The following is a 6,101-nucleotide window of genomic DNA, read 5'->3' on the forward strand; positions in this document are numbered from 1 at the left end:
TTTCTCCCCCACCAATGCCCACCCGAACTCCAAATTCTGCACAGCTTTTGCTTGGGTTTAAACACCTGCTCCTTCCCCCCCTCTCCAAGCATCTTTTGATATAAAGGTGCTCCTCGTTGAAACCTTGCAAGAGGATGGCCCTGAGCGCGGGCAGAGTGTAGGGCCTAAACCTCCATTCCACCAGAAGCAGGGGGTGGGAAGAAAGGAGACAGAGTCACTACATGTTTTGTTAATATTCATATCTCTTTTTGTTTTCTTGTTCTTTTTCTGTTCTTTTTTTTTTGGTAGGATTTTGTTTCATTTTTAATTTTGGCCTTATCATTGTGTGTATTGTGTTATGCGGGCTCTGTGGGGTTTTTTAAGGTCGCTTTTTTTGGTCTCCTAGAATCCGTCTAGATTTTGTCAAAAGACGTAACTTGCCCAACCCCTCGTTTTGACAGCCCATCTTCACTGCAGGCATGTGGTCATGCTTAAAAGGGCCTTTATTCACCCTCCTCTCGGCCGTGGGGCCAAGTCTGGCCCCCATGGAGTGAGGGTCAGAGGCCGACAGAGGTGGGTGAGGTGCCGTGGCTCAGGACATGCTAGGCGTGCCTTTGGTGCTTGCAAACATCTTGCTTCCAGCTCTTACGTGTAACATTTGGCATTTATTCATCGTGTGCTTTTGAGCAGGAACAAAACAGAAGTGTCCGAAAAGTTCCATCCGCAGGAATGTCAGACTGTGTGAGCTGTTACCAGCAGGGGCTGAGGAAATAATTGCACCTCGTGAGGTCAGGGTTGAGGTGACTCTTGAACTCAAGACTTCCTGATTCCCTGCTTAGCTTCCTAGCCGCTACTGTGCCTTCTAGCGATACTGTGCAGTCCGCTTGCATCACAACCTAAATATGAGCCTATTTTGCAGTGGCTGCTTCGGAGCCGCCGGTTTCATACGATATTCCCAACTGTTGGCATTTGGGCTTGTGAGCCAGCCAGCTGGCCATTAGGCCCCCTTCATGGGGACAGTTTCCTTTGGAAGAGCTATAAATGGCTTGCGACGACGCATTCGGGCGTTACTCATGCCTCCACATGTGCAGGAATGCAGCTGGCATCTCCAAATTGCATGCTTCCTCTTTCTCCCATCTCCCTGGTTACCAAAACAGTTTACTTTTCCTTGTTTCCCATTGGCTGGAAGGCGAGCGGGGCTCGAAGCATCCGCCATGTGAGGTAGAAGCACAGGGCCTCAGATGTCGCTGGCTGAGACACAGCGGCTGTGTGAGACCGTTTAGGCTGCTGCTGAGGGTCTCACACTCTGTCTGCCTGTCTATCTACTTAACTATGCTTGAAAATCCCATTATAGAACAGGGAATGAAAAATACGACCGAGGGCCTGTGTGGTATAGTTGCGACAGTACTGGGGTGGGGAGATCTTGGTTCTGATCCCCCACTGAGCCAAGAAAGTCATCCATTACATTCTCTCCTGACCTCACCTGCCTTATGAGGCTGTTTTGAAGATGAAATGGGCAGCAAGAGAGTTGTGTATCTGATAATCAGGGTGTGACAGGCAGGATATAGGTTGTGTCTAACAGTGTAAGCTCCTGCCAACCTAGCAGTTCGAAAGCATGTAAAAATCCAAGTAGATAAATAGGTACCACCACAGTGGTAAGGTAACGGCATTTCGTGTCTTGTCACGCTGGCCACGTGTACATGGAAACTTTATTCGGACAAATGCTGGCTCTATGGCTTGGAAACGGGGATGAGCACCGCACCCTAAAGTTGGATACAACTGGACTGAATGTCAAGGGGAACCTTTACCTTTACCTTAACAGTGTAATACTTTGTGGCAAGTCCCACTTGTCAATGACAGAAGATGCCGATGATAATTTCTGGTGTTGAAAACACTTAAAACGATCTCGAAGCCTTTTATAAAATGTGGTAAAGTTGACTGTAATTATTTGCAGATTGAGAATGAGAGAGAGAGAAAGAATCATTATTAAAGTTGGGAGGGGACGTGAGGGGAGGAATGGAAGGCATTGTCCTGGAAAAAGCAAAGCAAAATGTGCTGCTTCTATAAGGCTTAAAGCACTCTCTGGGCCATTTACCATTGAATTATGCAGCCTACACATTGCCCCACTCCCACCCCCGGTGAGCTGGATGCTCAATTTACTGACCTCGGAAGGACGGAAGGCTGAGTCAACCTTGAGCCAGCTACCTGGGATTGAACCTGGGTTGTGAGCGGAGTCTTGGCTGCAGTACTGCAGTTTTACCACTCTGCCCACAAGACCTGGCATGGTTGGCTGGACCCTTGAACAAGAGGACAGCATGTCACCCTCAAGCGGTCGTCTAGTGAACTGAGGTGGTGCTTTAACCAGGGGCTTCTTGGCTGAGAGCTCAATGATTAGCTGGGCATCTGTGAAACCTCTGTGACCCTTGCGCCATCTATACAAGGCACACTTGCTAACAGTTATAAAGCCAGCCCCGCCTGGTGATCAAAGGAACGAATACGGCCATGGTTTGGAAATCGGAGAGGACTAGCTCAACGGGTTATCGTGCACTTGGGTGATCTGTTGGCTCCAGACCTATGACGCCAGCCTTATGTTGTGCCATGTGCAGAATGCTGCCAGACCAGTTTGGCAGTAAGCGGAAACAGCAGCATCAGCTATCCCATTAATTTGGGCTGCCTGGTGATCCCCCACTAACTCTGCTTACCTGCTCCAGAATGTCGGTGCTTATGATTGAAACTGCTGAGAATTCATGAAGGCAGGCTACCTTAAGCAGTGGGAAGGTGAGCCTAGACATGGACCCACAGGGCAGCAAGTGGTTTGCACTGAAATGTGGAGTGCTGAGGGAATTATTCAGGATGCTTAAAGTCTAGGCCCGTTGGCTGATTTGCCTCTTGCATGAACCTGGGGTGGAGCAGGCACCCCACCCTGGAGGAGCCACACCATCTGAATAGAATCCATTGGTGTTCTCAGAATTCTGTGTGTTCTGCCCCCTCACCCCACTATACACATGCAGGCATCCCCCCCCCACACCCTGTGGGGGCACATTCCTCACTTTGTACACAGTGGCCTTCTGCAGGAACAGCTGCTCTGCCTTCATCCACCAAAAGAGATAATGAGCCTTCTGGGATAAGAAGTGAAGGTGCATTTTGCAGGCAGAGCACTACCACACGCGATATGTCGTACGTTCCATTTTCTACTCCTGCTGTAATATTTAACTTTGATTTTTAACTCTCTTGGTTTATGATACAGCACAGAGTTGCTGAGGTCGCTATGGAGAGCCAATGCAAATTACCACTGGCTGAACGTGTAGGGATGCATTTTGCAACTTACACGAGGCAGAGATACCTCCTCCTTTTGAGGCTATGAAGGAGATTTTCATGACTATCTTACCTATCTATTGGCAACTAATCTCATAACAATTTGGCGGTGGGCTAGCAACGAGGTAGCATGCCTGTTCTAAGGATCTTTCCTTGCTGGACTGCAGAATTTCCCCATTTGTGACATGTCTTTGCAAAAAGATGCAACAGCTTCACAGTGATCTGGTTTCTTTTCATGGAGGAACGCCAGTGATGATGTTGACTTTCCCTTCTTTTTCTTTTGCCCTGTAATTTTGCAAAGACTTGAGAACGGCACTGAAAAAATAACCACCGTGGCCTCTTCCAGAGAGACCCAGAGAGAAAAGCAACACAGCAGATTGTTCTGGGTTTCTAGGCTGAGGATAAGCAGGCACAATGTTGTGTTGTCACAGACACATTATTTTCATCCACTTCACCTCCTGCCTTGTTCAAGCCTTGCCTTTCGAGTGTTTTGTCTTCCCGGCTTTTGTGAGAAAGCTTTGTTCTCGCCGCAACCCTCACTCTTGCGCGTTGCATGAACAGACCGATCTTTGGCTTCCTACACAGCCGTTGGTTTAATCTTGCTTAAAAAGTCTTTGGGTGTTGAATTTGAGCACAGCTGTTCTTTCTGCTTCCTTTCTGGTGACTTAATTTTTGGATCGTGAGTTGGAAGGGGTGATTCTCTTGCTGTCGGGCACATAGCAGTGAAACCGGAGGGGCGGCTAACTAGCTGGCCCCCAAGAGACTGGTGCCCTCTTGACTTCTTCCAAAATGAAATTGGGCATGGTATGTTTTGCTTTGTTGCTCCCCTGGATCTCTGAAATGCAGCAGGGGGCAGATCCTTCAGAGAGAGAGAGAGAGAGAGTGTGTGTGTGTGTGTTTTCCTTCCTAAGATGGCCTCAGCTTTTTCCAGTTGTTCTGGCAGCTGGCTGTCTCATCTCAGCCTCTGCGCTCCTTAATGATGCAATGTGCCTCTGGCAAAGGGCAGGAGTGTCACGGCGGGAGCAGTTTGTCGAGAACTAGGGTTTAATACAAATAAATATGATCATGATGACAATACCTTATGTGTGTGGATGTGCCATTGCTAAGAAATGCATGAATCGCTGAGCCATTTATTGGAACCCATGTCTCATGTGACTCAAGCTAGCACAGAAAAAAATGGATTTGCACTGAGCTTCGTAAGAATGGACAGGACTGGTTTAGAGATGTTGAATTGCCGCAGGAGGTGAGAAGCGATGGCATAAAAGGATCCGTGCTTGGACCGACTGCCTAGAGTCAGTTCAAGATGTTTGACTGCCTGAGGCAAAGGGAGGTAAATAATTTTGAACCAATGGATTTGAACCGCTGGGGCACAGGGACAAGATGCCCAGAAGCAGGTCATAAACAGAATTGTGTTTGATTGACATTGAAATGCCAGTAAATGTAAGCAGCAAATGAATACATTTAAAAGATTGGGCACTGCCTGGTGAAATTTATTTGACAGCAACCCACTTGACCTCTAAAGTGTTGGTCTCAGGCTTGGATTTCAGTCCCATTGCATGGCTATGAGAGTTCTGTTTAGAAAGGACTGACAACTTGGTATGAATAGCTGTGTCTTACAGCCATAATTATAATATTTGTGCAAAATGGTAACTAATGTGCAAAAAACCACATCAAGAGAACTCAGTAAGGTGTACAGCCACGAAATAGACCCTTGTCTGACTTTCCCAGTAGATTCTGAGCTAATTCCCCCCCCCCCCCAAAAAGGCAGGTCTTGTCATTCATTCCTTGAGTACGTCGGCACTTTTGTTAATTATGGTGTTCTGGCTTGAGGTTCAGAGAAGGATCTTCCTGTATCTTATCATAAATGGATGGTTTCATAAGCAGAGTGTTTATGGCGTACTGTTGTGTTTTGTGTGGATTTTCTAAAAAAATAAAAAACATATTTTAGTAGCAGCAGGCAGTTTTGCTAAATGGATTGGTAAAGAACGAGTTCCTTTTGAGGAAGCAAAGCAAATAAGTGTCGATGGTAGACTGTATTTCTGTCTCAACTGTTGCCATACACAACAGGGCTATGTTTACTTGTATGTAAAATTAAGTTTGTCTGTCTCATGGTTAAGAATATCAACGTTGCATCACAGGCTCATACCAAGGCCCGCTATTCAGAGTCTGCAGGGGCTACGGTAACGATGGTTATGCCTGACTGTTTGTTTTCAGAATCTGGTACTCAAAATACTCTGCTAGAAGAAGAAAAACACATAGAAGATGTACTATGGTATTCAAGGGGTAGTATTCCTGTAGCCTCACCCATCACTTGGAATGTCTCACAAGTGCTCTGGCTCTTTGTTTATTTATAATTCAGCATCCTTGCCTGCTTCTATCTGTATCCTGAACTCTGAACCTGATATTCCCTTTTCCTCTCTTGCAAAATATGGCCTACCCAATTGAGCTGCTTCCTATCAAATAGGCACCTTTGCATACGTATCCTCACATGTGCGTAATTTTGCAACAAAAAAAATCTAAATCCCTGATGTGGAATTTAGATACAGTACTTGGAAAACCAAGTAACTCTATTACAGCATGCTTTTATGCAGCAAACATCTTCCTAAATTGATATTTTTCTCTCCCCCACCCCCAACTTTCAAAGGGTATAATTTTAGTCCAGTGAAACGGGAACGTGTGATGCAGTTTTTAGCTCCACCAGCATGTGCTGAGGCTCTTGAAATACATAGGTTTTAGTGCAGATGCATGCAAGATGCAAGGGGGGCATATGTGGAGTGTTTTCTGCTGGTTCTCCCACATGAAGCTGA

Source organism: Pogona vitticeps, chromosome 7 (genome assembly GCF_051106095.1).
Source record: "Pogona vitticeps strain Pit_001003342236 chromosome 7, PviZW2.1, whole genome shotgun sequence".
Classification (NCBI taxonomy): domain Eukaryota; kingdom Metazoa; phylum Chordata; class Lepidosauria; order Squamata; family Agamidae; genus Pogona; species Pogona vitticeps.